This window comes from Chrysemys picta, chromosome 4 (assembly GCF_011386835.1).
Source record: "Chrysemys picta bellii isolate R12L10 chromosome 4, ASM1138683v2, whole genome shotgun sequence".
Taxonomy (NCBI): Eukaryota; Metazoa; Chordata; order Testudines; family Emydidae; genus Chrysemys; species Chrysemys picta.
The window spans coordinates 126759261-126780859 of NC_088794.1; the positions used below are offsets into that span (position 1 = coordinate 126759261).

The following is a 21599-nucleotide window of genomic DNA, read 5'->3' on the forward strand; positions in this document are numbered from 1 at the left end:
TCCAAAATAGTTAAATCAGTGCAAACCCAAGTGTGGATACAGTTATATGCATATAAAACTGCCTTTTACTGATAATTCCCTTTCCCATTGTAGTGGGGTACTCTACTTTATCTAACCACCAAGGTGAGTTTACCTTTGTGATAGCTAGTTCCTTATACCAAGAATCACAGCAATATTCAGTTTACTCCAAGTCCCAAAGGACCAGTCTCTTACCCCAAGTCAATTTCACCTTAGATCTCACACTGAAGACAATGCTTGTTGACAATCCTATAATAAACTAAACAAAGATTTATTAAGTAAAAAAAAGAAAGAGTTATTTACAAGATTAAAGTGGTAAACATGATGGGGTGTACCAGGCTCAGCCGCCCCTTGTTGGAGGCATTTCAGAAAGGAGCAGAGGAGTTGAGTCCTCCAAGCAGCCAAGAGAGGCTGCATGGGAAGCAGTCAATTGGAGAAAGGCTGCTTCCTGCAGCCTATCAGGGTCCAGGAGGGCCATATAAAAGGAGCTGCAAAGCTAGAGACAGCTAGTTCTTTGCTGGAGTCACAGGAGTGCAGATGGTGCTCCTGGCTGGTTCAAGGGAGCTGTAATACCATCGACAGGGACTGCGGGAACAAGAAGGAGCTTTTGGCTGGCTGCTGGGACTGAGTCCAAGACTTCAGCCCTATGGTAAGGGTGAAGCATATGTGAGTGAAGGTGCTGTGGCTTTGGGGAAGTGGCCCAGGGAACTGTAGTAGCATTGTTAGTGGTCAAAAGAACACAGTGGCATGTGGCTGCTATTCATAGGGTCCTTGGGCTGGGACCTGAAGTAGTGGGTGAGTCTGGGTCTTTCCTACTGGCTGCAGGTGGAGTGGATCTACTTCCTGAGAAGGGAGCTGAAGCTAACCCCAGGGAGGGGACTGAAGATCCTGAAGAGGGTCAGCAATTTACTGAATATTGAACTAGGCTATGTCTCTGGAAGAGGAACTGAACTGCTTAATGGCTCAGCTAGAGAACGGAGGCCAGAAGGACCCAGAGAGGGTGAAAGCATTGCCTCCAGGGAGGAAGCCCTAGGGGTATGGCTTGATACCAGGGCTGGGATTGTGTGAAGACTGAAATTGCTTAAAGACAAGTAGTGTCCCAGACCTCTATTGGACTGTTTACTCTGGAAGGGGTCTGCTTTGTTTGTGTTTCACATGGACTCTGTGTGACTCTGCCAGAGGGCTGAGTTAGCAAAACTGCTGATGGGGTCACCATAAATTGTGAGAGGTGCAGCTGTACACCTGAACAAAGGGGTGCTCCTGTGAGGTGAGTGCTACCCTGTTACATGATAGATACACAAATAAGTTACACTCTTAAATTTCAAAAGGTAAACAGAAGCTTCTATAATCCTCAAGCTCTACATGTCCTTTAGGGCTAGCTCAGGCTAAGCAGCTGGGATCTTATGCTTAGAAACACTTTGTCCCAGAGGCCAAGCAGCACAGAGATAATCAGTTCCTTCTTGTTAGGGGTTTTATTCTCTTGCCACATGCTTTCAGCTGCAAAGCTCAGCTGATGGGAGGAGGCAGAATAACAAGTCTCCCAGACACAAAGGCTCACAATACAACCTCTCTAATAGTCTCTTACAACATGGGATATAGATGTTAGGGGTGAGATCAATGGATAAAGCCGCTCACAAGCATTTAATGAACTCTAAATGTCTAAACAGATTCTTATAATTCTAATACCCATTTTAACAATATTAACACACCGGCAAGCAAGACTTCTTCCAACTACGTATCTGTCAATGTTCAGTTGAGATATGGGGATCTTGGCATGAGCTGGCACCTGGCCTGGCAGAATCACAGGTGGGTCCTAAAACAAGAGGCCAGGTTCCAGGGAGGCAGTGCTAGGTCCAGTGTTCTGGAAGAGGAATAGGGAACTGATGAGGAGCCCACAAGAGATGAGAAGCCCAAGCCTGGAGAGGGGCAAAGATGCTTTGGTAGTCTTTAATTTTGTATGTGGTTTTGAGTTCTGCTGAGGGGCCTGGGGAGAAGCCTGCTTCTTGGGGAAAGAAGAGTGTGATTCTTGTTTGATGGAGTAGGACTTTACTGCAGGTCTAGGGGGGAGCTGTGTGAAGGGTCTCTGCAGAGACCAGCTGGGAGAAGCCAGCTTGGGGCCTGATCAGTTACAGCTGGACATAGGTACCCTGAAAGGGGACTTGACTTGGCCTGGCAAGTCAATGAACCAGACCCCCCCACAGGGTCTGAATAGCCATTGGGAGAAGACCGCCAAGAGAGGCCCGGCATCCCCACATCTAGTCATGAGATGTGTTGGCTGTAGAGTCATTTGTATGCATGTGGGGCTTGCTCTGGGGTGGGACCCTACAAAGACAGTATAAAACTCATTTATATCTTCATCTCCTCTAGTTGGGTTGTACTGCATTAATTACACTGGTATAGCTAAAGTGATATGACTTTCTAGTATAGACAAATCCTAGTATGACCAAGAGTTGCAGAATCTGGCCATTAATGATTGAACTCCTGCACCCACTTTATAATCACCATCTTCAGAAATCTCTCATACCCTGGATGCTATTAAATTGGTGCATTAAGGCACTAAAGAATACAGCTTTTTACTAGGTGCCAACTGTATGGCTTCTTGCTGCCCTTGGCAAATGGGAATATTTTTTTCCCTTTTCACAGCTCCGAGTCACTCCCACAAACAGCCAAGATAGATATTGCTTTCCCTATTCTTTTGCTCCTTCAGTTCTCACACCCCACTGCCATTGCCTAAACAGGTTCAGCAGATGACTGTGAACAAGACCTCTGCAGTCCATACCATAGGCTTTGGCAGAGTTGTTTCAGGGAGTGTTATAACCAAGTGTAATGTCTGGAGGCGGCGCTGCTGCATTGTGAACGTGTGATGGGGTATCTGGAATTCATCAAGGCCATTTTGTCAGCACAGTGTACTGTAACAGAAATAGAGAACAGTGGCCCACATCTGTGAAGACTGGTGGCTGGTCTGAATTTCCCCATTATTGAAGCTGGAATTTGGGACCCATCTCTAATAAAGAGGGGGAGGGGGATGTATTTGTTATGACTAACTTTAAGACTTCTATATGCAGAAATAGTACCAACGGTGAAAACCTGATACCAGCTTCACATCACTTCCAATTGATTTACTAAGTGTTTTATTAATTCATCCAACACTGACAGCACAACCCAGTCATCTCAGTCCGTTATTCTTCTGTAGCTTGATGAGATTGCTTGGTGTTTAAATATGCAAAGCCTCATTTTCTCATACCAGGATCAAGTGTTAAGACTCACTAATTTCAATCAGTCTCACATTTGTAGTAATTTAGCTCACTGCAGCATGTTGATTAGATTCATTGGCTAAGACAGCTGCAGAATATCCTGTGGCAGGAAAGAATTACTCTTTGCAAAGCACTCATATTGATGGAAGAGATTATGATGGGGAATGCCAACAGTGAGAATAGAATGATTTATCCCTAGAGGTTAAAACATGGTTGTGGATCGGCTGCTGGGAAAGAGAGGACTGTTTGGAGATTTTTTTTAAATGATTGGAGTGTATTGATTTGTTGAGTTAAAATCCCTTTTAAGGAACAAAAAATTGGGACTAAAAAACTATATTGATGTTCAATTAAATTGATTGTTCCCAAATTCTTTGATCTCCTTTATCATGTGTATACTTGATAGGATTTCCAAATCCTGCCTATAGATGCTTAAATTGACCCTTAGGCACTGAAAGTACCATTTTATATTTGAGTATCAGAGGGGTAGCCGTGTTAGTCTGAATCTGTAAAAAGCAACAGAGGGTCCTGTGGCACCTTTAAGACTAACAGAAGTATTGGGAGCATAAGCTTTTGTGGGTAAGAACCATTGCCAGCAAAGCCCCTCTGCTATGTACATTGGCCAAACTGGACAGTCACTACGTAAAAGGATAAATGGACACAAGTCAGAAATCAGGAATGGCAATACACAAAAACCTGTAGGAGAACACTTCAACCTCCCTGGCCACACAATAGCAGATGTAAAGGTAGCCATCTTACAGCAAAAAAACTTCAGGACCAGACTCCAAAGAGAAACTGCTGAGCTCCAGTTCATTTGCAAATTTGACACCATCAGATCAGGATTAAACAAAGACTGTGAATGGCTATCCAACTACAGAAGCAGTTTCGCCTCCCTTGGTGTTCACACCTCAACTGCTAGCAGAGCACCTCACCCTCCCTGATTGAACTAACCTCGTTATCTCCATACTGATTTATACCTGCCTCTGGAGATTTCCATTACTTGCATCTGAAGTGAGGTTCTTACCCACGAAAGCTTATGCTCCCAATACTTCTGTTAGTCTTAAAGGTGCCACAGGACCCTCTGTTGCATTTTATATTTGAGTCACTCTGAATTCCAGGACTTAGATGTGCCCTTTTTAAAAAACAAACAAACAAACAAAAAAAAAACAAAACTTTAAACAATCTTTTTTCCATTTGGGTAAGTATTCATTGAGAAAGGTACCATAGCTACATGGATTTGAATAACTATTGGCAGCCTGGGTGAGACTGGTCTTGTAGCTAACTCACATGGCTGAATTAGAAGAGAGGAAATAGGGCTTATTCCTGCCTTTGCTCTAGATTCTTTGTGACCTGAGGCAAATCATCTGTTTCAATTTTTTCATCTGTAAAATGAAGATAATGAACTTTCTGTAGTAGGGGGAGGAGGGGAATTTCCCATTGGTACTAAATGGGTTAACTAAAGCTGGCTAAGGTACCTGGTTGTACCTGGAGGGTGGGTCAGGTACAACTGAAGATGCAGCCCAGTTGAGGGTAGTGAGCATAAAGGAGGAAGCCCAGATGAGAACGTGGCTGCAGGGAAAGAGCTTGGCAGTCTCTGGCTTCCAAAGTGTGAAGGAAGGGCCTAGAGGCAGAAGTGCAGTAGCCCAGGAAAGGGCTTGAAGGAAGACTCTTGTAGCAAGGAGGCTGAGGGAGCAGATATTAGTTGTTTGTCACAAGGTCCCTGTACTGGAAACTAGAGGAGCGAAAGGGTCTGGATTCCCCTACTGGACACTGGAAAAACGTGGTGCAGAAACACCCTGCTACAAAGAAGACCATTGAATTTGGAACTAGTGATCACTGGACAAAGGCTTATGAGATGCCACTCTGCACAGGAGAAGGAGGATGACTCTGCTGCTGCAGGAAGGGGTGGAAGGATTGGAGGAGTGAGCCTGGGAAGGGGTGAAGTTATGGGTGCTCGAATTTAGTTTATTGGATGCCACGTTTATTCCAGGAGGGGAGAAACTCTGTAGTGCCCTGGCCAGAAGGCTGAATCCTGAAGAGACCACTGCAGAGCGACTGTCAGCAGGGAGTGCTAGATGAGGAAAGGGGTGCTATGTCATGCCCAGCCATGAGGGGACATGCGAATGGTGAGTTAGCTCTTTTTTACTTATCCCTCTCAGTGGTTTTGTGAGGCTAATTGTCATTTTTGCAAAGCACACTGACCGCTCCAAAAAGGAATGCCCTGCAGAAATATACAAAAGTATTATTCCAACAGAATCACTTTTGGCCCTTGGGCAGTGCAGTAGATGTTCAAAGCACTCTACAGCCGTGAGCCCTTCCTTCACTCTCTAGTATTCAAGCAGGAAAACTTAAACTTTTTAATGAATTCACTTAAACTGAAATGTTTTGGTGAGTGAACTGGTAATGGGCTTGCTGAAAGCCCTTGTGTTGGGTATAATGTTTTTCCTCCCCTTTTTAAAATCTGTCTGCTGTGGCACATGAGAGTTTAACCTCTTCAGGACTTTGAGACTAGGGTTACCATATGTCCTCTTTTTCCCCGGACATGTCTGGCTTTTTGGCAGTCAAACCCCCGTCCGGGGGGAATTGCCAAAAAGCCGAACATGTCCTGGAAAATGGCGGCTCTGCTCCTCCCCGACTCTTCGGCTCTGTTTAAGAGCCGGGCTGCCTGAGCGCTACCGGCTTCGGGCAGCCCCCGTGCCTCCGGACCCTACGCCGCTGGAGCCCGGGAAGGGAAGTGCCCGGCTGGGGGCGCAGGGTCCGGAGGCATAGGGGCTGCCCAAAGCCCAAGCGCTACCGGCTTCACGGTTTGCCGGGCAGCCTCCAGACCCTGCGCCCCCGGCTGGGCGCTTCACCTCCCGGGCTCCAGCTGCGCTGGGGAAGTGCCGGCTGGGGGCGCAGGGTCTGGGGGCTGCCTGGCAAACCCTGAAGCCGATAGCACTGGGGCAGCCCTTTCCCCCTGGCTGGGAGTGGAAGGGAGGAGGGGGTGGAGTTAGGGTGGAGAAGGGGCGGAGTTGGGGTGGGGCTAGGGGTGGGGAAATGGGCAGGGCCAGGGCCGGTGGAGGGTCCTCTTTTTTTATTTATGAGATATGGTAACCCTACTTTGAGATATATATATAAAATAGAGTTAAATCTCTGATGGGAGAGATACAAAATCACTAAAGGAAGATATTTACTGGTACTAAATTGATATATAGGCATACATAACAGTTTACTTAACCCTTGAAACAGTTGTGAATAGTGTCAATAACTGTTGCATGTGGTACATGGTACAGGATCTGTAGGAAAATTACAGGAACTTCCATATTCCCTCACAGCCATCAGTGAAGATGAATGCACATTCTGCTTCAGTTTCCATAGTTGTTTGGATGTTTTTTATTTCAATGCATATTTCTGCTGCTAATCTTCAGTTATCTCTGAACAGTGAGGGAGAGCAAACTGCTGTTGAGACTATTTAGTTTCTAACCATTGGGATGTGATGGCAGATCAGCCACTCACTGGATGCAGGAAAACACTTTGTGCTAGTGTTTACAGTTGAGGTATAGCAGAAGGGGTGTGTGTATTCTGCCATTTACCAATAGTTTAAGCTGTGGGTTGATGTGTCCATGCTCTTTAGTCTGAGTCTGATCTCAGTTACTTTGGATTTACAGTTTTGGGCCCCCCACTACAGAAGGGATGTGGATAAATTGGAGAAAGTCCAGCGGAGGGCAACGAAAATGACTAGGGGTCTGGGGTACATGACTGATGAGGAGAGGCTGAGGGAACTGGGCTTTAGTCTGCAGAAGAGAAGAGTGAGGGGGGATTTGATAGCAGCCTTCAACTACCTGAACAAGAGTTCCAAAGAGGATGGCACTAGGTTGTTCTCAGTGGTGGCGGATGACAGAACCAGAAGCAATGGTCTCAAGTTGTAGTGGGGGAGGTCTAGGTTGGCTATTAGGAAACACTATTTCACTAGGAGGGTGAAGAAGCACTGGAATGGGTTACCTAGGGAGGTAGTGGAATCTCCATCCTTAGAGGTTTTTAAGGCCTGGCTTGACAAAGCCCTGGCAGGGATGATTTAGTTGGCGTTGGTCATGCTTTGAGCAGGGGGTTGGACTAGATGACCTCCTGAGGTCTCTTCAAACCCTAATCTTCTATGATTCTATGATACACCAATGTAACTCTACTGATCCCAGTTTCGCCAGTGTGAATCCAGAATAACTCCATGCTCTGGATCTATTCTTATGTAATTGAGATAAAAATCTGTCCTTGTGCATATTAAAGTGCCAGATTGATACTTGTATTGAGTTGTAACTTTTGACATCAGCAAGGCTAGTCATGGAAGGCTGGATCTTCACAGGCGACCTGACGTGAATAAGGGGCAGCATGGCATTGTTCTGCTCCAGGGGTAGGGCGTGGTCCAAGTTGTGGCTTTGAGAGTCATAACTCAGTCACTGCTTCCCTTCCTGCTGCAGGGGAAATAAAATGCACCAGCTAGAGCTGGTCAACTTTTTTTCAGATTAGACTTAAAAAAAACAAAAGTTTTATTTAAACAATCCCTTTATGTAATGTATGTTTTCTATGGAAAACTTTTGTCAAATCCAAATATGCTAAAGATTTTGGGTTTTGGCCCAAAACCTAAAAGATTTCAGCTGAAAACCAAAAATGATTATTCAAAAATTACCACAATGCCTCATGGGAGTTGTAGTTGCAGTGCCTCATGCACTTCTTCCCTTCTATGGGTTGTGCTCCCCAGCCAGAGTACATTTCCCATGTTGCACTGTGGGCATGAGATTCCCATGATGCTCTGGTCCTGCCCAGAAAGAAATCCTGGCTGATTGACTTCCTTTCCTACTTCCCTGCCTCCTGGGGAAAAGCAGCCAATCAGAACTGCTGCAGGAGGCAGGCAGAAGTCTCCCCGCTCCCTTTGAGAGGCGTTTTTGGGTTGGGGTGGGGAAAGATGGAGCAGCTGATGCCATGTTCACAAGGGGGGAGGATGAGGAAGATGGAGCAGAAAGAGCCCAGCAGCTCAGGGTGGCTCCTCCATCCCTGGAACAACCAGGCCTGGGCAAGGGGGAGGTGAAGAGCTGCTGGATCAGGCCCTACTCAGGCCTCCAAAGGGGCTTAGGGGACCCTGCTTCAGTTGCTCCCCACCCTCACAGCACTGGGAAGTGGGGGCTGAAGGACCCCTGGATGTACAGGCAGAGCAGATGCAGGGTGAGGGGCATAGTTGCTGTGGGAGTTGGGTGTGTGAATAACTTATAGCTGGGCTGGGGAATGGTTAGATGTGGGGGAAACACATAATTAGAAACTTGTGGACTGGAGGGGTGAAGCTGGAAGCTTTTACTGTGTAACTTTGATTTCTGGGAGTCTTCCATTGAATGCCAAAATCACCTTACTCTAAATTTGGGAGAGATGGCAACACACACTGGGATGGGCCAGGGGAGTTTAAATATCAACACAGACCCAAAACATTAAAATATAATTTTTTTTTAATACAGTGAGTTGTGGGGTCTGACTCATGTTTTTCTTGGCAGGGAGGAAGGGTTGGCAGTACTGCTGGAGTAAGATACTACTGAAATTTGAATAAAGATAGCAGAATCTAGAACAAAGATGTTACTATGATCCAGGATATGTTTTTCAGGCTATATGGGAGTAAATGTTTTTTTTGGGCAAAACAAACTTTACTCAAATGCTTTAAAATTAATGTAGCTGACAAGATTAGTAAATCTTGTCTTTTTTGTAACAAATTTTCCAAGCCCACAGCATTATCAAGTACATATCGGCTCAGCCAGCAAACTTTTCCAGGTCAAATCCAGTTTCTACCTCTTTAGCAGATGAATTTGAGCCTTGACATTTTATTATGAGGCAAGGACAGATTAGCTCAACAAACATCAAAACCCAAAACACTTGCAAACTACCACTGAGTAGCAATTCCAAAGCAATTAAAGTCTAAAACAGTCACTTTGTGCTCAATGCCAAAATACTTGCAGAACATTAAATTGTTTAAGGTTTGCTGGTTCATTCCTGTAATGACTTAAATAAAGCTGGATAACTGAAAGAAAACAACCTCCCCTTTTGACTTTTGGAAACATTCATTTTCCTTCCTACCTCTTGTTTGTTTGTGTCCCTTCCACATGAACTCCTGGAGGCTGTAAGGCCTGCACTGGAACAATTTAATCACCTGGTGCAGAAACTTTACCAGAAACTTCATGCAGCTCACTTGGGAGAGAAGCTGTGGGCTGGATATTAGCAACTGTCTTTCCTATTCTAGGTATTTAAATTACCAGTGCTTAAAGGGACACACAAAATTGTACTCTTCTGTGATCATGTAGAGCAGTGGTGGGCAGCCTGTGGGCTGCAGGTGACCTGTCAGGCCAAAACGCTGGCAGGCCACCAGACCACTTGTTTATATTTGCACAGTCACCCGCAACTCCCAGTGGCTGCGATTTGCCGTGTCTAGTTCTGGGGCCCATTCAAGAAGGATGTTGATAAATTGTGGAGAGTTCAGAGAAGAGCCACAAGAATGATTAAAGGATTAGAAAACCTGCCTTACAATGATAGACTCAAGGAGCTCAATCTATTTGGTTTAACAAAGAGAAGGTTATGGCGTGACTTGACTGCAGTCCTTAAGTACCTACATAGGGAACAAATATTTAATAATGGGCTCTTCCGTCTAGCAGAGAAAGCTATAACATCCAATGGCTGGAAGTTGAAGCTAGACAAATTCAGACTTGAACTAATGTGTAAATTTTTAACAGTGAGATAATTAATCATTGGAACAATTGACCAAGGTCATTGTAGATTCTCCATCATTGACAATTAGAAAACATCAAGTCTTGATTTAAAAAAAGATGCACTCTAGGAATTTTTTGAGGGGAATTTCTATTGCCTGTGCTATACAAGAGTTGAGACTGGATGATTACAATAGTCCCTTCTGGCCTTAGAATCTAAGAGCAATAATTTAAATATAGGTTAGAAGCGACTCATTATGAATAACCATTTTGCATCAATTTTGATGGCTTCAATCTGTTGCACTCCCATTGGCTTCAGTGCAAGCTTACAGTGGGGTTGACCTTTGCCCAAAAAGTGCTATGTAGGTGCTCAGTATACTTATTAATACTCAGTCATACAGTTCCCAGACAGATTAATCCAATTTTCTGTCTGCAGTAGCTGTGGTCTTATTTTATTCAGCACATTCATTTTATTCTCTACTAATTAAATGATTTTTTTTTTTCTCAGCAGAAGCCCTTTTTATTTGAATTTTTGACTCAGCAAAGCTGAATAACAGGCCTCCAATTCTCCGTTTGCATTCCATCTCTCTCTCTCAGCAAGCAGCGTGTGCAATGTGCTGCCAGTGCTCCAAGAAAGTCAGAGCGCCATCTTCACTGGAGGGAAGATCTGTCATGTTTCTACGAGCCCTAAAGCACAGATAATGTCCTCATGTCTGGATTTATAATCAAATGATAGTCACAAAGGCAGACTGTGCATTCTTAATATCACTTTTAGCAAATCAATCTTACAAATGTGATAAATGCAAGAGGTTACTGGATCTTTGAAAATACAAAGATAAAAATCTAGGAGGACTCTGTTTGTTTGCTTTCCTTTATCTTGCAAACCCCAACCATCTTCAGGCACCTTCCTTGTAATTTTTTTCTAAGTCTCCCTCATCTGTATTCTGGAGGACCCCACCTCTTTAAAGTAAAGGGCTTGATTTTTATCTCGATGTGAACTGCTGGTTTCCTGAGACATCTGGGAAAGCAAAACAGTGATGCCAAATTATTCAGGTTATTATTCACAGAGGCTGGATTGCTGCAACTGCCCCATTCATTTGAGTTAGTGCTTCTGAGCTACTCATCAAATGTGTAAAACAGCCTGGATCCTTTAAGCCAATCACCCCCAGCTCCTCAAACAGGATATTTAAAAATAAACTAAAATGGCAAGTGGCAAGATGACTTCATAATAAAAATAAAGCAGTGAAACATAACTGAAAGGGATCGAATGAAGGGGATGGTACATCTAGTACTGTGTAGCATGTAAATTCCATTATCTACAGAACTTAAATTAGTCAGTGATTGATTTTTTTTTTTTTTTAAGGAGAAGTTGGATCCAGTGGATAAAGGGTGGTTATTGCATTAATGTTGATAAAGTGGCGCCCTGGAACCTGTCTGCAGAAGTGCTCTGCATTTGTTTAAATAATGGAGATAAGGTAATAAAATGCTTTGGGAGCTGGGAGAACATTCTCAAGCTTTACAGGGAAGGCTTAGTGCTGTGCAAAAGCACAAATTTCTACACTTCCACCACGCAGAGTAGCAAGGGCCCAAACTTGTCTCAGCTGAGAGCCAGATGAGCAACTTGATGAACCAAGGCCTCAGATGGTGCAAATGAGCGAAATTCACTGTGTTAACTTACACTGAGGATCTCATGCAATTTGTAGAAAAGGGAGCAGATTGTTAGAGCTACTTTCATCCTTATTAAAGGAATGAGGCCCCATGGGAATGAAGATCCCAGCATGTGATGAGCCATCTGAGAAATCTGGGGTTAAAGGGAACATTGCTCACCCGCTGTATAATAACTTCACCAGCTACCCATAGGCCACATGCTGAGCACCCCATGTTTGGTACACAAATTGTGGCAGCAAGGAGGGTGTGGTGGAAAGGAAGGAATGCAAAGAGAAATGGGGCACTGGAGAGAGAATCAATTAGTAAATATTTAATGCTTTGGATGAAACTGTTTCAGAGTAGGATGCCAAATTCTCCATTATGTCTTCTGTCCAATGAAATGCGTGACTTGGAAATGGGATAAAAAGAATGGCTTCTCTATTTTATGTGTTTATAATATGTCTATCATTGTAGCGTCTGGATACCAATGATGTTCTCTGTTTGACAGAGCAGAAGGTGCTAACCTCAGAGCTACTTTGACCAAATGAGATGTTCAATGGGTATTGAAACACTTACTGTGCCTGTGAATCTCACAACAGCCATTCCACTTGAATAAAACCTTCTGATACTGATAAAAGTGTTGGGTGAGTCCTGAACTAATTGCCACAAATTAACTGCCTGAGGTTACTCTAACTATAAGGATCAGAGGGGTAGCCGTGTTAGTCTGAATCTGTAAAAAGCAACAGAGGGTCCTGTGGCACCTTTGAGACTAACAGAAGTACTGGGAGCATAAGCTTTCGTGGGTAAGAACCTCACTTCTTCAGATGCAAGTCTCTTGCATCTGAAGAAGTGAGGTTCTTACCCACGAAAGCTTATGCTCCCAGTACTTCTGTTAGTCTCAAAGGTGCCACAGGACCCTCTGCTTCTAACTATAAGGCTAAGTCCACTGAAGCTGGTGTAGGGAGATGTCCGTTACAGCTACTGCTAATGCTGGATGGGCAGGAAGTAGGTTTTACAAAAGAATCATAGGACTGGAAGGGATGTCAAGAGATAATCTAGTTCAGTTCCCTGCACTTATGGCAGGACAAGTATTATCTTGACCATCCCTGACAGGTATTATGCCTGCGTTTAGGGCAGTGATGAAGCTCCTCACCAGAAACAGAGAGAAGTCTTTCAATGGTTCCCCAGCTGGGCTTCCACAGCTCTTCACTATGTTTTCAGGTGGCCTCATTTTTGTTTGCCTTCAGGTGTCTATCTTATTGCTACTCTGGTGGTGGAATCAGTTTCCATTTGAAGCACATGACCCATCTCCAATGCCCTCTGGCAATGATGGTGCTCAGATCCTCTTGGCTGCACTGTGTCAATGGATCTTGATTTGAGATTGTTCTGGGCCAAAAGATATATATATATATATGGAAGTTTTTTTTTTTTTTTTTTTTTTGAGGCAGGTTGTATTGTATTTGTCTAACCTGCTCTTAAATCTCCAACGATGGAGATTCCAAAACCTCCCTGGGCAATTTATTCCAGTGCTTAACCACCCTGACAATTAGGAAGTTTTTCCTAATGTCCAACCTAAACTGCCCTTGTTGCAATTTAAGCCCATTGCTTCTTGTCCTATCCTCAAAGATTGAAGAGAACATTTTTTTTTCTCCTTCCTCCTTGTAACAATCTTTTATGTACTTGAAACCTGTTATCATGTTCCCCCCCTGTCTTCTCTTCTCCTGACTAAACCCAATTTTTTTCAGGCTTCCCTCATGGGTCATGTTTTCTACACTTTTAAAATAATTTTTATTGCTCTTCTCTGGACTTTCTCCAATTTGTTCAAATCTTTCCTGAAATGTGGCACCCCAAACTGGACACAATACCCCTTGTTGACACCTAATCAATGCAGAGTAGAGCAGAAGAATTACTTCTCCGGTCATGCTCACAACACTCCTGCTAATATATCCCAAAATGATGGTTGCTTTTTTGCTGTTGACTGACTCATTTTAGTTTGTGATCCACATGACTCCCAGATCCCTCTCTTCAATAGTCCTTCCCAGACAGTCATTTCACATTTTGTATGAGTGTAACTGATCTTTGCATTTGTCCTTATTGAATTTTCATCCAATTTGCTTCAGCTCATTTTGAACTTTAATCCTATCTTCCAAAGCACTTGCAACCCCTCCCAGCTTGGTATCATACACAAACTTTATAAGAGTCCTCTTTACGCCATTATCTAAATCACTGAAGATATTGAACAGAACTGGACACAGAATTGATCCCTACAGGATCCCACTTGATATGCCCTTCCAGCTTGACTGTGAACCACTGATGACCACTCTCCGGGAACTGTTTTTCAAACCAGTTTATATTACCCACCTTATAGTAGTTCCATCTAGGTTGTATTTCTCTAGTTTGTTTATGAAAAGGTCACCTGAGACAGTGTCAAAAGAATTACTGAAGTCAAGATATACCATATCTACTGCTTTCCTGCCTATCCATAAGGCTTCTTACCCTGTCAAAGAAACCTATTAAATTTGACAGTTTGTTCCTGACAAATCCATGCTGACTGTTACTTATCACCTTATTATCTTCTAGGTGTTTGTAAGTTGATTGTTTAATTAATTGGTCCATTATATTTCCGGGTACAGAAGTTAAACTGAGTGGTGTATAATTTCCTAGGTTATCCTTATTTCCTTTTTTTTTTTTATACGTTGGCACTATATTTTTACTTTTCCAGTCCTCTGGAATCTCTCCTGTCTTCCATGACTTTTTGAAGATAATCACTAATAGCTCATATCTCCTCAGTCAGTTCCTTGAGTATTCTAGGATGTATTTTGTCAGGCCCTGGTGACTTGAAGACATCTAACTTGTCTAAGTAATTTTTAACTCTCTCCCCCCCCCCCCCCCCTCCCCATTTTTAGCCTCTGATCTTACCTCATTTTCACTGGCATTCACTATGTTAGATGTCTAATTGCTACTAACCTTTTTTGGTAAAAACCAAATCAAAATAGTCATTTAGCACTTCTGCCACTTCCACATTTTCTGTTGGTGTTCTCCCCCCCCCCCTCCATTGAGTATCATATTTGAGAAAGTCAGTGCAGTGTTTGAGGCAACAGGGACTCTGGCTATAGCTAGGCAAGACTTGCTTTCCAGTAATGGATGGAGTACCTTAAATGCTGGACAAATTGGGAGGGCCTTGTGGCATGACTAGCAGAAGTAGCACCACTAGTAAAAACATTGCACTGTGTTCTACTCCAAAGTGTGCTTTGTGCCAAATTGAGTGGGTAGTTGAAAGGTGTGATGGAGACCAGGATGAAAATCAGTTTAATCAGTCTCCTCAAGTCAGCAGCACAGACTATTTTGTGAGCTGGGTGCTGAGTCCTCTGCAAACCATAAAGATCTTCTTTTCCTCAGTGCTGTCTCAGTAAGGGCACATCACTGGCACACACATGCAAGTCCAAGTCTTATACATGCAAATCCCAATTCGCAGTTATGACAGTCACGTAGAATGATGCTCAAACATGCTGACAAACGAGCCTCTGGAGAGCTGCCTTTGTATAGCAGTCACTTCACTGCAGCTAGACTTTAACAAGCTAGCACAAACCAAACAGTGCCACTTTGCTCACTAGTAACTAGGTAAATATTACAGACAAGGACTTTCTCTCTATTCGCTGCCACTTCTCTAGTAAATTATCTGGAAGAATTAAGCTTGTATTTAATATATCAAATGGCAGAGAATTCTTTATTCAAGCACAAAATTCAGCAAAACAAAGTTTGAAAAAGTCAAACAAAAATGATGTGGTGAGGAGGGCTTAATGTCAGGTTGGAGATGATGCAGCAGTAAGGAAGAGCATAGAATGAAAGTATTGAACATTTTCACTTCAGCTGGGTACAGAACGTCAACACCCCAAGGTGGTCTGTCAGCATGGTCAGTGACTGAACAAAATTTCAGTGTGAAACTGCAATTAAAAGTATCCCTTCCCTCTGTCCAAATGTCTAGTTATCTGAGTATCTGATATCCTGCCATTTAGATAAATGGACTTCACCTGTTTTAATTCAGAAACTTTTCATGTACATTTAAACACATTGGAGCTAGACTGATACATTTTAACCCACAGTGGTAAACTATTTTTAATCAGGTGCTTAATCAAATGCTTATGCAACATATACAATGATCAGTAATTGACATGCTTTCATTAGAAAGCAAACACCTGGAGAGCCCTTTGACCCCAGAAAGTGCCCTTTGGCTAACCAAGATTTAGACATTTGCTTTAGCCAGCCCACCAGAAAATGTAGTTGAATACCACTGTACTTTCAGAAGTGTCTTTCAGCTACTCAGTTTCCATAGATAAAGGCATCTCTCTCCAGCACATACTGAACTCAGAAGACATTGTCAGATTGCAGCTATCAGAATAGATGAGTTTGCTTTTTCGGCATCCCAGGTCATTCTTGTCTATGGCATGTGGCCGGTCAGCTTGAACAGAGGATACACTAGGTTGCTTTTGAGGCAGATAGGTTCAAAGTATTCTGCATGATGTGACAAACTGCTTTAAAAAAAAAAAGAAAATTTGGAAAAGAGTCCTACAGCTGTAGGAAACTTTGATCACTCAAAAATAAAATGGATTTTCACTGTACAGATTTAAGTCTGTTCATGATATCTATATTTTTATATTTGTTTATAAGTACTCAGTTTAGCAGACAGGTAGGATGGTCTTGTGGATCAAGAACTGGACTAAAATTCTGGATTCAACGCCCAACTCTGGTGTAAACTACTTGTGTGATCTTGAACAAATCATAAAGACCTTGTCTACATGGGAAAGCTTCCCCCCCCCACCACAAGTTTAGTTTTTTTTTCCCAAGATGACTTGTCTTGTGTCTACACATACAAGTTCTATTTAATTATCTGGCATCCCCATCCTACATTAATTAATCTGCTTTTGAAGTGTAATAATCCTGTTCAGGAATGAGGGTATTGGGGGGGGGGGGGGAAATAAGGTTTGTGTGGCTGCATCTGTATTTTGGATTAACTATTTTTCTTCTAGCAGTCATCCACTGTTTCTCCACATTGCATTGCTTCACACCTGGATCAGTCACGTTAATATTGGTGAACCTTCCAAGGTGATCAACCAGGTTTTGGTGCATGATGGAGAAATACCACTTTCTGTCTGGTATGGGGGCAAAGAATAATCACATGGATCTCATCAATGGCCTCTACAATCTGGGAACCCCAACTATGCAAATCCATAAATTATCTACTTTACGACTTGGCCCAGCAACACCCTCTCAATAACAATTCAGATGTCCATGACATCAGCCTTGTCAGATGATCTACAACATCAAAATGCCACTGGGGGTGGTGAACTTACAGATGGCAAGGGGAACTCTCATGTTGTTGTTCCACCACCGCAGTTCCAGGGTGAGTTCTGCACAGATCTCAAGGGAAGGTGCATTCTGTCTCCTGAAGTTCTGTTGCCACTGCTAATCATCCCAGATCTGCCTCACTATCCTGTCCCACCAGTTGGTGCTAGTTGGCCAATCCCAGAAGGATTTCACTCAGTGAAGCAACTCCAGTTGCTTCCTGTAGTAGTGACTGCTTGATTTCCTCCTTCTTCTCCTCTCCCTGTATCACTGTGGCATTGCTGTGCCTGTCTCCTAACCCATCCAAAGCCACACAACTGCATGACTAACAATCCATGTGGAGCATCCTGTTCATATTAATGACTATCAGGATTGTGGCACCCAACTATGCTGGCTAAGAGCAGTTTGAAAATGGCACTGGACTTGTGAAAACCAGTTGAATTATGGGATACCAGGATAGGAATCATGGGAGTTCTAGGTTGATCCCAAGTCCCAGAATTTCAGTAGGTTCTGGTAGGCATCCCACAATGCACCTCAAAAAAATTCCAGAATGCATAGAATGGTGGAATACGGTGCCATGAGCTATCTGTCCAGAATCCTGTGTTTGTTTAAAAAAAAAAAATGCAAAGCTGGCTGGATGCAGTGATTCACAAGGTAAGCATATTAAACTGGCATAAGCAAAGTGGTGTGCATGCGTTCTTTCAGCACAGTTATTCTGCTTTCATTATAGCAGAAAAACACATTCTGAAAACCATTCCTTTCTCCATACTGTACCTAAGTATCCCATCTGTATAAGAGGCATATTAGTGCTTCCAGTCTCTCGCCCCTTGTCTACTGAGACATTAAGCTCTGTGGGGCAGGAACTGGTGGGTGTGTGTGTGTGTGTGTGGCATGCCTAGCACAGTGGGGCCCTGAGCTTGGTTAGAGCATCCAGGTGTACTGTAATACAAATAAATGGGATTGTCACAAGAAATCATTATAATAAATTAAAACTATTTTTCAAAGCAAATGTTGGATGTCAAACATCACCCCAAATGTATGATGGATGTGTTTACTATTTCTGCAGTACATAATTGAAGGATTTTGGTGGTGAATTAAAGTTTTTTCAAAGTATGGCTTTACTTTGAAAGGTAACACTGTAAAGTGGCACTATTTTACTCCACCAATATGTTTAGTGAATTCATAGTCACTAAAGTCAATAAAATAAACCTATACTGTTTCCTACCGCTTTTAATCCAACAGAGCCCACACAGCTATGAGAGCTATATTAATTCTGTCCCTTCTCATGCATCAGCTATGGAATTGTTTACTAAATTCCAATCAGTTCTACCTGGATAAACCCATTGAATGCATTTGGGTCACGGAGGCCATAATCTCAAAACATTGGGGTTGCACAAGTGTAACTGAGGACCTACTCTGGTCCCCAGAACCTGTATTACAGCTGATGTGTGAGAAGAAAAGAACAGAGGGATCGATCCTGCAATTTGCATCTCAAAGGTGGACTCCTGCACCAATGTAGAACCTCATTCACTTCAATTTTGCACAATCAGGGCAATTCTCTCTATCAGAGTTCAGATTGGGTTTGCAGGGCTGGCAGTTACGAGGCAGGGGGAAATCTTGTAAACTGAACAAATTTGTTATGGAGTCCGTAACAGACAAATACGGAGCTCTAAGAAGCTGTTTAAACACAGCAACTTTTAAAGAAGAAGCAAATGAGGAAAGATTCTACTATAGTGATCAGGGGCATGGGAAGGGACTTGCTTTGAAAGATTTGAGATAATCTAAATGATATTTTATATGTTGTGGAATTTTAGAAATACTTGCCTCCCACTCCTCAGAATCTGTGTAGGTCTACAAGGGAGTGTGAAATTTCTGCTGTGTGTGTGTATATATAACATACATAGTACTCTGCCTAAGATTATGCTTAATTATCAGAGACGGGGATTGTAATTCTATATAGCTGCTGCACAGAGGGGCAAGGCAAGGGAGGGGTGTTTTGAGTCTAGTCCACTCTTGCACACATCTGGAGCAGATGGCAAAAACTGGCCACTTCATCAAGATGAAAAATGCTATGTACATGTATGATGATAGCATTTGTTAGGCTGTATGCTGCTTAATTTTTAAAATTCCTTTATTTTAAGCCCATTGATGAATTGAGTTAAGGGGTCTGCTGGTCAGAGCAGTTGTTCATAAAAACCCAGAGCAGTGGGTAGTTAATGAGAGCAGCTGCTGTTCACCCTGGACCACTGCTGGCATTTCCTAGTGTCAAGATTAGGGGACAAGGAAGAGAAATAGGTGTTTTTTGTTTTGTTTTGGTTTTTGTTTTTTTAAAGAAATAGTCACTGCCTTTTAGCCTAGTCTGTGCACCCAAAACTTTACCAGCAGGGAGAAGACAGCAGCAATAAATCTAACTATTGGTGTGGTAATACATTAAAAGGGAGTAGGTAAACAACAGTTTATTACACTCATTGTTTTAGTCAGTGAAGGACACACATGTTACTGAGATATTACTGGTGGTGTGGTTGAAGTTCCTGGGTTCTGTCTGTATATCCATGTGCTATTTGAATTTGGACAAGCCACTAACCTCAGTGGCTTAATCTTATCCATCTAAAAAATAGGGTTACTTTTGTACCCATAACACCAGTCATGTAATATTTCACTTGTGTGGGCAAAACACTTTGAGATAGTGCATGGGCAGTCTGGTCTCAGATAGGAGGTGAGGGGATGGAGCATGCTCATTTCAGATGGAATCTTCAGAGAACTTTGCTGCCAAATTCCTACAAGTGTCTACTTAGGGTGTGCAACCTACAACTTCTCAGAGGTTTACAACGTAGCCGGATTTGGATATTTTTTTTCAGGGCAGTAAAAGACGTCCCTGACACCCAGCTGACCTACCTGCCAAATTTCATGTCCCTTCTCCAAAGCATGGAATTTTACAGAATTTTAAATGAAATGGTTGTAAGAATTATTTTAACATGGGCAAAACAATGTATTTTCCCCCCATCTCATTCTCAGAAATGGCTGCTTCATTTTAGCAGCCTGAGGCAGACACCCGAACAGTTTAAATTTGGCAAAGTAATAAGCAACTGAAAATGGGGTATTATGATGAAATGTGTTAGGCAACATTAACTCTAGGCGATACTACCAACAGCATGCACGTGTGTGTATATAAATAACATTTATTTAGTTTAGTGTCTTGATCATTCATCTTAACTTGGTCCAGCATAATAATTCTTAGAGCAAAATGGGTGCAAGTATTGTACATCCTTGACAGTTTCTGCATGTACATTCTCTGCTAGGGAAATTCCCAGTTAGCAAGATCTGCTTGGTTGACAACCTGTTTTGCATCAGTGGAACAACTCAAAGGGGATATAGCCAACCCAAGAATTGGGCCTTAAGAATCCAAGATGCTTTTATCAGCCTTGTCTCCAAATGACCTTAGCCAAAATGAATGACTTTGTTCAGCCAAAGGTTGAGTCCACCAGAAGAGGACTTTGCCTCGCAGCCAGCTAGTCAATAGGTTAACGTGACCCTGTGCTCCCAGTACAGCTGTATTGTGGAGGAGACAAATAGCTTCTCTTCAGCTAAATTCAGGCCTTGGCTACACTGGCGCTGTTCAGCGCTGCAACTTGCTGCGCTCAGGGGTGTGAAAACGCCCCCCCCCCAAGCGCAGCGAGAACAGCGCTGTAAAGTGCCAGTGTAATCAGAGCCTGCAGCGCTGCACGCTCGCTCGCAGCGCTGCAAGCTATTCCTCTCGGAGAGCTGGAGTACATACAGCGCTGCGAGAGCGCGCTCGCAGCGCTGGTGGCGCGACTACACTCGCGCTTCGCAGCGATGCTGCAGCAGCACTGGGAAGTCCCAAGTGTAGCCAAGGCCTCAGAGGTTGTAGGCGATGCTATATTTTAAGAAAATAAGGACTCAAATCCTCGTGGCTTTAAATTCTGTCATGTTATTGATTTTGTTGTTGAGCATGATGCTTAGCTAATAGTTGAATAGGCAAAAACATCCACACTCATTAAGGAAGTTTTACATGCAGAGTTTTTCATCAACAGTGCCAACTGATTAGTAATTGATGTGCTTATTTTGAAATACCAACTCTCTTGTCCAACTTGCCAGTAACACCACGTGTTGTGTGTTGCTTGACTTCTTTCAGTGTTTTTGTGCAGAAGTTATTGTGCAAGCTGCTGCCATCTTTGTTTTCTGTGAACAACTTAAGTCTTGAATTCAGCAAATCTTAGGTTGAATAATTCAGACAATAGAACCTCAGAATTACAAACTGACCGGTCAACCACACACCTCATTTGAAACCAGAAGTACGCAATCAGGCAGCAGCAGAGACCAAAACTAAATAAATAAAATTTTAAAGTACAGTACTGTGTTAAATGTAAACTACTAAAAAAAGTTAATTTTTTTTTTGCCAAGGTAAAGGATCTGTTTCTATGTTTGTTTCATTTAAATTAAGAGGGTTAAAAGCAGCATTTTTCTTCTGCAGAGTAAAGTTTCAAAGCTGTCTATATTAATGTTCAGTTGTAAACTTTTGAAGAACAACCATAATGTTTTGTTCAGAGTTACAAACATTTCAGAGTTCCGAACAACCTCCATTCCTGTGGTGGTCCTAACTCTGAGGTTC

General features: G+C 42.9%; 1 long non-coding RNA gene across 3 annotated transcripts; it reads left to right on the forward strand.

Moving 5' to 3' along the window:
- The first annotated feature begins 511 nt into the window (after nt 1-511).
- Nucleotides 512-12067, forward strand: LOC135983188 (uncharacterized). Of its 3 annotated transcripts, none has more exons than XR_010600732.1 (3): nt 512-667; nt 5260-5395; nt 10491-12067. It is a non-coding gene; the product is annotated as an uncharacterized LOC135983188 (long non-coding RNA). The 3 variants fall into 3 exon arrangements; XR_010600733.1 differs by having other exon boundaries at nt 11343-12067; XR_010600734.1 differs by having other exon boundaries at nt 10488-11336.
- Nucleotides 12068-21599: the final 9532 nt, after the last annotated feature.